Source organism: Canis lupus, chromosome 4, assembly GCF_048164855.1.
Source record: "Canis lupus baileyi chromosome 4, mCanLup2.hap1, whole genome shotgun sequence".
NCBI classification, from domain to species: Eukaryota; Metazoa; Chordata; class Mammalia; order Carnivora; family Canidae; genus Canis; species Canis lupus.
In genome coordinates, this window is record NC_132841.1 from 47,052,450 (window position 1) to 47,065,569 (window position 13,120).

The 13,120-nt window shown below is 34.2% G+C and overlaps 1 long non-coding RNA gene across 1 annotated transcript; it reads right to left on the reverse strand.

The window, feature by feature from the left end:
• Positions 1 to 7,207: 7,207 nt before the first annotated feature.
• On the reverse strand, positions 7,208 to 12,899 carry LOC140631574 (uncharacterized). Its single transcript, XR_012029112.1, has 3 exons — positions 12,398 to 12,899; positions 10,734 to 10,807; positions 7,208 to 7,466 (listed from the first exon to the last, which is right to left on the reverse strand). It is a non-coding gene; the product is annotated as an uncharacterized lncRNA (long non-coding RNA).
• Between the last annotated feature and the right edge of the window lie 221 nt (positions 12,900 to 13,120).

The following is a 13,120-nucleotide window of genomic DNA, read 5'->3' on the forward strand; positions in this document are numbered from 1 at the left end:
CCACAGAGTCCCCCACACAGTCAGGATATGAAATAAAAGAACAGATTGCTACCTAAAGAACTTGGGAGAGCCTTTCAAAACCTACATGTAAACACAGTATGTTGCTGTAAGCAGCCATGTTTTTTTTTTTTTTTTTTTTTTTCCAGTGTGGTTATGAACAGCATGAATAAATAGCATTATCCCAAACAGATCTTAAGTTTGGACCAGAAGAGTGATTCTCCAAAGCTATAATGGACAGTAGAGCTAGTGACCAAGTGAGAACATGGATTTCTTGGTGCCAGATATCAACCTTTTATGATCAGGCCCAGTGGGTGAGTCACACCATGAAGGATGAAAAAGTGGTGCCAGGACTTTCTTCCATACAATAGCATTATGCAAATCATAGAAACCACCTCATCCAACCCACCCTGGGTTTGATGCCATCTCAGAAAAGAGATGAGAGCAAAAAAGAGGAGAGCAGGCTCTGATGGAGTTTCAACCTAACATAACTGAGAAACTGGACATTAAATATTCTGCTATATACATAATAGTCAATTTGAATTGTAGAAAAAAACAAAGCACATTTCTCTTGCACCTGAATTTGTTCCCTGAAAATATCATACTTGCTAAAGGAGTTTATCAACGTTCATGTAATTGATCTATGGCTCAAGTTAATTCTTTTTATGGAGTAATTGAATATTCATGAAACTGCAGCTATATTCTAATTATGATTCTCTGTCAGTATTTTAAATTCAGACTAGACAGGCACCCATATATTCCCAAGGGAATGGGAGCTATGCACCCCTTGAAAATATTAGCTGGTCTTGATAAACGAAGCCTCAAGAAATGCATCCTCAACTCAAGTGAAAGTCACAGGAAAACTGTCCAAGTACCACATTGGTAAAAGACTCTGAGGGTGTAAATGAATTAAAATTTCACAATGATATTTTCTTTTCCAAAAAAGACAGACTTATTCTCAATATTTGGCTTCATTTAGAACAGTTAGAGGCAGTGACACATCTTGATTAACAGAAAAAGTTGTAGCTGAAAATTTGCTGAGAAGTCGTTACTTTCAGCTATAATATTTTATAACCATGATTTTTTTTAATCCTGGGAGGAAATTTTATTATCTTTCTAATAATTTTGACTTTCTAAAAGTTAAATCCCATTTATAAATATTCTAAAATATTAAACAATCTTTACTACTATAATACATGCTAAGATGTAATGCAGGTGGGGTGGGAAGAAGAAAGGTGTTAATTGATTAAAAATATTAGTTTTGAGTAGAGGATTATAGAGGATGTCAAAGCTTAGTTCTATTAAAAGATTCAGTGCCAAATTATGCACTGTATTAAACAACATAAGAAGCATTAAAAATTAACAACTCAGCATTAAGTCCTGATTATATTGTCAATGAAGATAATAACTGGGAGGGTTTAAAATAAAGTTTTCAATAAAGGAAACAATTTCATTACTTCAAGTGTTTCTATGATGTGTTTTTTACTTAAACTTTTATTTAAAATTACATAACATTAATCATAAACCCATGAAATATGGCTTAAGGAGAAAATGCATGTGGAATGCAGTTATATGTGAATTGAAAATTGGTGATGTCACAGATACAGACTGGTACAGCTCTTTATTTTTTCCTCCAGTCCTAGAACTGATGATGTCACCCCATACGAATTCTGGAGGACAGAATACCAGAGGATACTTGTGATGTGGCACTGCCAACTTAACAAATACTCAAGGTTGAAATGTAGAAAGAATCAAGATTATGACCCATTAACCAAAGTCTCAGACATACATTTCAGAGAATGATGAACCATATTTACACTATTTACATATTTTATATATTAATTTGCCAACTTGCTTGAAAAATACACATAGTAATGTTTGACAATTGAAATAAAGTCGTAATTCCTAATATCACTATCATCACTTCTGTTTCCTTCTATTAATCTACTAATTAAATAATTAGCACTTAATGAGCAGTTACTTTGTGACTGACAATGTGCTAAAATTTTTGTATAACTTGAGCCTTAAAAAAAAATAAAGTAAGGACTATTAATATACACTTAGAGTAAAGATGTATAGGTAAGACACAGATATAAGAGAAACAAAGACCTTGTTCCCAATACACTTCACTTTGTATCTTTTGTCCTCTTGCTTCCTTTTTAAATAAAAAATATAGTATCAACTATTTAATCTTTCTTTTGACATTTCCTTTCTTCTACACTTAACATAATATGCTTATATTGTTAGTTATTATTTTCACTTTTTGATACTTATTGTGCAATATTTACTAAAAAATAAGAGGATTTAACTTTTTGTATAACATGTCCTCAAAACAGTTATTTTCCCTTACATCCAAAAAAAAAGCACAGTTTACAGATGGTGACATTCCTTTCTTTATACAATTTTTTTCTTGGAGTTAATTGACTATTATTTAGTTTGCTTAGTTTTGGATATTCTTTTCTCCAATTCAATTTCACAATTTCTGGAGAAATGTACTATAAATACATCAGACATATTAAGTATACTTTAGATACAATGTAAGTTTTCACTTTTTATTTTTCTCAGTAGCATTGACCATGAAACTGGTTGTCTTCCCTTAACAATTCGGAATGATAATTTCTAGAGTTTTTCCATGGTTGTTCCTGTATGACCTTTAAATAGCATCTTGATCTGGGGAAAGTGGATAGCTCAGTTGGTTGAATGCTTGATTCTTGATTTCATCTTCAGCCATGATCTTGTGGTAGTGAGATTGGGCCCCACTTGGGCTCCATGCTCAATGCAGAGTCTGCTTAAGATTCTGTCTCTCCCTCTCCCTCTGTCCTACCCTGTGATGCTCTATCTCTAAAATAAATAAAATCTTTTTTAAAAGATAAATAAATAGCATCTTGATCATTATCTCTCATCTTTAACTTTTTAGAAAATTCTTATAAAATTCAGTAAAACATCAAGTTCTGGATTGATCTCATTCTCTCTATTCTCCTAAGACTATAATGGTATGTCTGTTAGAAATTTCATTATGTCCCATATGTCTCTTTTTTCCTTTCTTTGCTTCAAAATCATTCCAATTCACTAATTCTCTCTTCTACAAGTCTAATCTCCTGGGGTTTTTGTTGTTGTTGTTGTTGTTGTATTTTGTTTTGTTTTAAGACTTTATTTATTTATTTATTCATGAGAGACAAAGAGAGAGAGGCAGAGACATAGGCAGAGGGAGAAACAGGCTCCTCATGGGGAGTCTGATGCAGAACTTGATCCTAAGACCCCAGGATCCGGCAGCGCGGGTGGTTCAGCGGTTTAGTGCCACCTTCAGCCCAGGGCATGATCCTGAGACCTGGGATCGAGTCCCAAATCAGGCTCCCTGCATGGAGCCTGCTTCTCCCTCTGCCTATGTCTCTGACTCTCTCTCTCTTTCTCTCTATTCTCTCTCTCTGTCTCTCATGAATAGATAAAATCTTAAAAAAAAAAAAAGAAAAAGAAAATGACCCCGAGATCATGACCAGAGCCAAAGGGATATGCTCAACCACTGAACCATCCAGGTGCCTCTAATCTCCTATTTTATTAAGTTTTTAATTCGGTTATATTTTTCTGTATTAGAATGTAAATTTGATTCTTTCTTTTTTCTTTTTATGGATCCCTGCCAGCCAGCTATTTTTCCTGAAAATATGAACATGATCACTTAAAGTCTCATGTCTGATAACATCAATATATGCAACACCTGTGAACCTATTTCTATTGTCATTTCTCTTCTCTTGATTTTTGATGATTTTTTCATTGCCTTCTGGTATGAATATTTTTTAATTAAATATGGACCACTACATATGTGTCTATAAATATATATACAAAACAACCCTTTCCCTCTGTTTTATATGGTGATGTTGTGCTCTCTTAGTTTGGTCTTCCCTTGTTGGACAAAGGATAACTATTCCTCATATGAATGGGATGGCTTTTCTCACTCTGCCCACAGGCATAATAAATGATTTGATTCAGGAGAAATAATTTCCATTTCATTATATAAATTTTATTAGGTAACTGCAGAGGTAAAAAGATTTGTATTGTTTTAATATTGTTTCATTACAAATTCAACACCCAAGAAACAAATAATCCAGTCATTAAATAGGCAGAAGACATGAACAGACATTTCTCCAAAGAAGACCTACACATAGCCAACAAACACATGAAAAAATGTTCAACATCATTTGCCATCAGGGAAATACAAATCAAAACTACAATGAGATACCACCTCACACCAGTGAGAATAGCTAAAATTAATAAGACAGGAAAGGGGAACCCTCTTGCACTGTTTGTGGGAATGCAAGCTGGTACAGCCACTCTGGAAAACAGTGTGGAGGTTCCTTAAGAAGTTAAAAATAGAGCCACCTATGACCCAGCAATTGCACTATTGGGTATTTACCCCACAGATACTGATGTAGTGAAATGCTGGGAGACCTGCACCCCAATGTTCATAGAAGTAATGTCCACAATAGACAAACTATGGAAGGAGCAATGATGTCCTTTGACAGATGAATGGATAAAGAAGATATGGAATGGAATATTACTCAGCCATCAGAAAAGATGAATACCCACTATTTGCTTCAATGTGGATGAAACTGGAGGGTATTATGCTGAGTAAAATAGGTTAATTAGAGAAGGAAAATCATCATACAGTTTTACTCATATGTGGAATATAAGAAATAGTGAAAGGGACTATAAGGGAAAGGAGGGGAACTAAATGGAGAAAAATTAGAGAGAAAGACAAACCATGAGATACTCCTAACTCTGGGAAACAAACAAAGGGTTGAAGAAGGGGAGGAGTGTGGGAGGGATGAGGTGCCTGGAAGACAGGCACTGAGGAGGTCACTTGATAGGATGACTATTGAGTGTTATACTATATATAATTTATGTTGGCAAATTGAATTTAAATTTCAAAAAAGGAAAAAAGAGATGAATGAATGAATGAATAAATAATTTCTCTTTCCAGCTAACTACAATAAAAAATAACCCTAAAAATTCACCTACTGATGTCCAACCATAGCTCAATCATGACAGTCCCCAGGGCTTTTCTAATAAGCCCATCTACACCTACTTCCACTGGTTGAGTTGATTCCTTACCAAGATTCAATTCTATATTTCTTAAAATTATCTGCATGAGTTGTACCTATTAATACAACTATAAATTTTAATTAGATTATTTAAAACAATGGAAAATGAATTAAAAAACAAAATAAAAAAACTAAGTTGACACTTTGAAAAAGCTTGATGAATGTAAGTTGATTTTAAAAGTCCTAAGGAATTAGGTATAGGTAAGAAAACTGCGAAAGTTCTGTAAGAACATTTTAAACATCATCTAGAAAATGTGCACTCAGATTTGCAATTATCTTTAAGTACACACACACACACACAGACAAATGAATAACAAGTAATATATTAACATATCTCTGAGCTAGATGGCCATTTTATATTATCCTACCTGAAAACTTCCTGTAATTTAATGTACTACTTTTATAAAATGGAAAAAAAAATCTATTACTCTTTGTAAAACTTGAAGGAATAATGCTTTTGTATTTCTTTTTATGAAATTTGAATTATATCCAGTGTTTGTATACTTTCTGTAAAAAGTCAGTATTAGCCACAATATCACTGATGAAATTATACAAAATGAAATATATTCTAGGAATCATTCATATATGTTTTTATGTTTGAAGGTACAATATTCATTCATGTAAAATTTTTGCACAATTGGTCTTAGATGGCTTACGATAACTATAGCAACTGTTTTCTGAGAAAATAATCAAGATAAAATATGTTCAGGAAAATGTAAGGCTGAGTACAGAAGTACACATGCCACCTGATACTTTTCAGTTAATAGAAGATGGTGACACTTTTGATTCTTTGCTTCTCTGAAAGTAAACAAAAAGGAAACAGCATTAGTTACTGTATTCACAGGCTCTGGGACTCAGCTATGGAAAGGAATTGACAGGTCACTAAGTATTCAATGATTTCAAAAAGTAGCATATAAAAATGATACTGATGGTCTACATCATTTCACAACAATTATTATCATTTCTTTCCTGTTGATAAAGGCATTTCTTCATCTTGTATAGAAATTTTTGAATTAGAAGTTTTACTCTAAAATATTGTACTAGATAGAGTTTGGTCATATGTGAAAACAATACTATCTGTATACACATGAAGCAGCAAACCAAGCATGCCACACAACTAACAGAATAAAAGATAACAGATAAAGATATCAAATTTTATAGAAAAGTTCTCTGTTTAAGCTTTAAATTGTCCCAATTATCTAATATGTGATACAGCAATTGATTCAACTACATGTTAATTAAGAAAAGAAAACATGAGCACATGGAGAAATTACTTTTAGAGCCATTCTAACTCTTAGGAATTGCAAGTGTTTAAATACAGTTCAGAGTGGGAATCTTGTAATATGAAGTAACACATAAATGACAACCTCCAAAAGTGGATATTATGTTTCTCAAAATGAAAAATCTGCTAAAACAATCCTTACTATAGCACAAGTGAGAAATATCATACACACACACACACACACACACATCCCTTAAATCAGAAAATATCTGTTCTATATTTCATGTGGAGATCATTATTGAAAATATAGGTCAATTAATTTCTTCTGTTAATTTTTCATTTTTCAGGGATTACTTAGATCATCAGATTCTATTTAAAAAATTTATTGGTGAAAACAATGAAATCAATGTTAAATAATTATATTTTTTTAAAAAAGACAAAAAGTAACTTTACTGTGCTCCTAAGTTCAGCTTCTTTTTCTGGCTTGATATCATTGCACACCTATCAAGGCATTACTCATGCTTTAAGATTCAGTGTGCTAACTTCTTCATCTCATCTATGCCATCTCATAATCTCCTTGGCAGATGTCACCTCCTTTCCTTTCAGAATTGCCATAATCCCAATTCATGCCAGGGCCAGGGAAAGAAACTTCCAAATGTCTCTTCATATTATATTATTTCTTGTAGGTCTATCATCTCTACTTTACTACACGCAAGTGCTTTCATTACTCACGTTTAGCAATAAAAGGTCTGCGAGGTCAGCCTCCACTATACACTATAGTATTTATTTATAACATTGTGTATTGAACTACTGTGCTAATAGAGCAACATGATATAATAGATATGTTTAAACGGTGAGATGAAGATAAAATCATATTTTTAATTACCTCCTAAGCAAGATTACAAATTTATATCACTAACAATAGTGGGTATTTTTTGTAAACACCAAATGTCCTCTTAATAATTTGTTTTTGGCAACTTACAGGATGATCAGAATATAATTGTCTGACCTCATTATGTTGATGATCAATGGTTTATTATTAAATTTGTGACATCACTGTCATTTTTGCTGATTGCTTATGCTTGCATTATCGGAATGATCTCCATTTTTTTTGTAAAACATTCATCCGTTTTGCAAAGTTGAGATTAAAGCTGCAAAATATGATACATGAGTTCACTACCAGGTAGACATAAATGTCAATAAGTAACAGTAAATTGAAAGCAAGAAGAAATGAAGGGTCCACTGCCATTCCTACTGTTTTAAAATCTCCACACTTCCCTAAATATACTTTATTGATCGTGTATAACATGAAACAGTCCATGTATGACACACACATCAATACCAGTGCCAGATGAACTCATCTAGTATTACAAATCTCCTTATTAACACTATAGGTTAAAAACAAATATAAAGAGTTCCAATATTGTGTTCAATATTTCAATAGATTGTGATGTCCAAGCCTCGGTTATGCACACACAACTTTAGAGACTGTAATTCTAAAGCACAGGTTTGATAATATCCCTCTACTTCATAAAAACTTGAGGGCTTTTCCATTGCTTTAGAAAATTATTTTCCCTTTTGAGATAATCCTATATGTCATAATTATTTTTAATATATGTGCCATATGTCCTAATAGCTTAGAAATACATATATTTACCAAATCTATACCATACCCTCCCATCAATGGGTTTCTGTTCTAGCTTTACCTTCTATCTTAAATACTACTCCAATTGCCATTTCCATTTGTTGAACTACCTCCCATTCTTCAAAGATCAACTCAAATATTATCTCAATGGAATTTCTTTATATTTGTTACATAAATTAATCTCTAATGTATATTTCATTTTGGTCATATTTCACTCATAAAACTAACCATGCAGTGATCAAGAGGAGGTGGATTTACACACAGCATCACTATTCCATTAGCCTTAGGCTAGAGGGAATGGACAGGTGTATTTAGGATCTTTTCTTGGCCCTTATTAGAGTTCTAACAGGAAACTGGCTGAAGGTCAACACTAGGAGCCTCAGGTTCACAATTTCTGAAATGATAGGCCTTCAAAATACATATGTTCAGCAAAATGACTAAAGTATCTTACTAATAAAATTAAATAGGGATCCCTGGATGGCTCAGCAGTTTTAGCGCCTGCCTTCGGCCCAGAGCGTGATCCTGGAGTTCTGGGATTGAATTCCACGTTGGGCTCCCTGCGTGGGGCCTGCTTCTCCCTCTGCCTGTGTCTCTGCCTCTCTCTCTGTGTGTCTCTCATGGATAAATAAATAAAATCTTTAAAATTAAATTAAATAATGGTACTTTCAATTATGATATTTTTTCCCTTAACTTTAAGTATTTTGTTTTCCCCACAGATATTTCTTAAGTCTTGGGTACCCTAATGCTTACATGTACTAGAATACATAATTTCTCTTTTTTTTTTTTTTTTTTTTTTTAGTTACTTGAGGTTGAATATAGTTGTATTTCATTTTCTGTCAAAGTGCAAAATCATTTCTAGGAATGAACCACTGTGAGAGCCCATATTCTACATTAGTAATTGACAACATTTTTCTATAAAGGGACAGGTAGTGAATGTTTTAGTGTTTGTGAGTCATAGGGTCTTGGTTGTAACTATTCAGCTCCAATGCTGTAAATCATACATAAACAAATGAGCCTGAATGTATTTCAATACACTTTTGTCTACAGACACTGAAGTTTTAATTTAATATACTTTTTGTGTGTCAAGAAATATTCTTCTTTTGACTTTTTTTCAAACATTTAAAAATGTTAAAAGCATCCACAGCTCAAAGGCTGTACAAAAACAGTCAGTGGACTAAATTTGAATCATGGCCCTTAGTTTGCCAGATCTAGTCCTAGATCACTGATTTACAAATCAGGTTGTGTTCTGCCCTAAGCACTAATTTGTGGGGCAAATCAGAAGTGAAGAAGATAGGGCAATCCGGGTGGCTCAGTAGTTTAGCGCCACCTTCAGCCCAGGGTGTGATCCTGGAGACCTAGGATTGAGTACCATGTCAGGCTCTCTGCATGGAGCCTGCTTTTCCCTCTGCCTCTCTCTCTCTCTCTCTCTCTCTCTCTCTCTGTCTCTCTCTCATGAATAAATAAATAAAATCTTAAAAAAAAGAAGTGAAGAAGATAAAGTCTGTATCAGAACATTATCATCTTTAACTTGTTTGTATGCTTGCTTGCTTGATTAATTTGGTAGATATATGTAGAAAGAGGGTTCCAGTTTTAATTTTTTCTTTTATTTGTTTTTATTTATTATTATTTTTTGAATACCACTCTTCTGGAAGAAGAAAAAGAACTAGGAATCTGAATAGGGTGAAGTCAGAAACAAAACAAGAAACTCACTTAAAGGATAAGCTTAATTATTCCTAGTATCTATTCTAATTGAAACAGCTAGGCCAAACTGAAAAGCCAGGGGTAGTCAGAGTAGCTTGGACTTAACCGGTGAGTGTGGTTAGATAAACTGTGCCTATCTAGATAGTGGCTAGAGTAGCAGAATGAGTAACTGGGTCAATTGGAGTAGCTGTGGGAATAGATGTAGCAATTGTGGAGAAGTCATTTTGGGGGAAATGAACTTCGGAGAACTGAAGGTAGAGAAAGGGATCCTTTTTTTGAATATAGGGATCAAAACTTTCTATGTTTGGTTTTAAATGAACTCAATTCTGATATCTAAAAAAATCTCTGTCACAATTCAACCTACCAAGACTGTAAACTGCTTGTATAAACTCACATTTATTAATTATTATATATTCTCTATGAGTCTATTATAATCTTCTAAATGCATTGATATTAAATTTGGTGTGATTTTTTAAAAAGCGACAATATACTATTAAAACATTGTACTGTCTCTCTCCCTAAAAAACAACAACAGAAGCCATGTGGGTGGCTCAGTCAGTTAAGCACTTGACTCTTGATTTGGCCTCAGGTCATGATCTTGGGATTGTGAGATCAAGGCCCATATTAGCTCTACACTGAACATGGAGCCTGTTTAAGATTCTCTTTCTCCCTCTACCCCTGTCCCCTCTCCCATGAAAAAAAAACAAACAAAAAAGCAAAAAATAGTGTAAAGAAGGCTTGTCCAATAGGACCCACAGTGTTGATGAATAAAACTAAACTGCTAAGGAAATACATTATCAGAGTAAGTTGTACTTTTCAAGTTGTAAATCTGAAATAGAATAAAAGGCCTGGTTCCCCCTATTTTTGTTCATATGGATCAAGATAATACCAAAAGCAATAAACCTTAATTTCAAAAGCTCACTTGCTTCTAATATATTTCAGGACATATTCTCAAAGCTGATATATAAGAGGACATGTAGTTTGAATTTATGGCAGCCATTTGAATATCCTTTCTATTTTCCAAATATTAACTGTAGTCAGGCTATTAAACTGGTGAAATCTAAGAAATTACCTTGTCCACTGTAATATGGTTGAAGATATCTTGGCTGAAGAATTACTAAGTGACATACAGAATCCCTTTTCTATCTGTGATTAAAGGGAAAGAAAAACACAAAACAAATTCAGCAGAACAAAAGAAAGCAAGCGAGGGAGAGATGAAAGAAAGAATAAAAAGAAAGAAAGAAGAAAGAAAGAAAGAAAGAAAGAAAGAAAGAAAGAAAGAAAGAAAGAAAGAAAGAAAAGGAAAGAAAGAAAGAAAGAAAGAAAGAAAGAAAGAAAGAAAGAGAAGAGAGGGGGAGGAAGGGAGGCAGGCAGGAAGGCAGGAAGGAAGGAAGGAAGTGAGGAAGTGAGGGAGAGAGGGAAGGGGGAAGGGAGGGAGGGAGGGGGAGAGAAGGAGAGAGGGAGGGAGGAAATTGGGACAGAGGGTGGAAGTTATTTTACTCTATTTTAAATACTTAAAAACACCTTTTGAGTAAGAAATTTGATATGCTCTGAATTCTAAAAACCCATTTACTCTCTTAAAAATACAAGTCGTATTTTAAAAAGTCAAAGAGCATATATGACTGACAGCTTTTGAGAGTGTTTCTAGCTTTCCTCCTGATGGACTCTATTTTATCTTCCTGATTTAAGCTAAAATACAAAATAATAGTTTGTTGTCATTTTCAGCTTTAAATCATTGGACCTAAGGCTTAGATAAAGACACAAAATCAAGCCATTGAATTTGAAGCAAGATTCCACCTTTGAGGTCACTACAGCAATTAGCACTTCTACTACTATGTTAAAAATCACTTAATAGGACACTACTAAAAATATAACCCCTACAAATCAGATTATTTTCTTATGTTTTCATTGAAATGCCATGTGATGTAAGAGCAAGTAATTTTGCAATACTCTAGAGTCTAATTTACTTTTTTAACAAGTGCCGTGCTGAACAATGTTCTTTGACAAAAATAAATGGTTCTTTCACAGACTCTTTAAAACAAGGCAATATGCTCAAACTTGTGGAAAATATTTAAAGAAATATGAGTCCTAACATTTAAATATTTTTATTGATGGCTAAAATATATGGACAGGTAGTTTCTAACATATAAAGGACTCACCTACATGTCACCCCACTTTCTTCTACCTTGGATACACAATTTCCATTCTACCACCTGTGCTATAATTGCTGGTAAATAAAGCTGGGGTGGGGGGGCGGTTAACTTGCAAATTCATGAAGCTTATTTTTGGAAAGCACTGATTTAGGTCAGTGAGAGAGACCCAGTAGACTTAGAAAGAAAATCATTAGAAGATAGATCATAAATACAGAAGGCAGAAGAGAAGTGTCTCTATGGCTAACTTTCCTTATTTCAAAAATTTCCCTAGGATTTATTAGGGCACTGGTATATATCCCAGCATACCAAGTAGCCTTCTCCTTTGAGATCAGTCTAGGAGCAACGTGCATTACTGAGGCAAACAGAGTGTTCTGAAATACCATTCATCTCTGCGTCTGAACACTAAGTGTAGATGCTTTGTGCCTACCCCAGCTTGTCTTAACCATGTTACACTCCCCTCCACAAGAAAGACCACATGTGAGGCACAGTGAGCTTGCCAAAGAGATGTTGGGTGGCCATCAGAACACTCAAATATAGTCCTTCCAGCAGGAGGCTAGGGCATTAGATGCTTGGTCTTATGTACCTCAGTCTATGGTTTCCCATCCATCTTCAAACTTCATGACTGGATGAAGAACTTTTACACTTGTGACCCCACTGTGTCTTTGTTTAGCATTCAGTAGTAATTCTTTCCTGGTTTGACTAGAATTAAAACTCAAGTATTCCCTCTTCTTCATTCCTTTAGTCCATGACTAACTGAGGCTTTCACTCTGCTCATTGGTCCTCCGAAATATAACAATTTTCTTTTCCAAACCACACTGTCTTGACTTGAGTCTATTGCAGGCAACCAGCCACATCCCAGATGTAACTCTCCTATGTATCTACTTAGTTTTTAACTCTACCTTCCCCTGCCCTGCTTTTCCTATCTACTTTCATCACACTACTTTTAGTAACTAGTTTTTTACTAGACCAAGTTCTAACGCATTTTCATAAAAACTAGCTAATCTTTCTTCTATCAATCATTTTGTTCTCCATTGATAGATGGGACTATCAGAGAGTAGTTTGCTCTCTTCACAGAAGTAAGGCAAAACAATTGGCTTCTGTATTGGAACCTTTGACAGGCTCCAAAATTCTAAATCTGATAAATTCTATGCCCTTTCTATGAAGAAAAAGGATAGATACTCTGCATAAATAATCATATTAACAACTATTTGTAGACCATCAACTCTGTGGTCAGATTCAGGAAACACAGCACCTACCATGCTATGTACAGGAGATATAGACCTGGACCAGATGGCAGGGGGAAGGA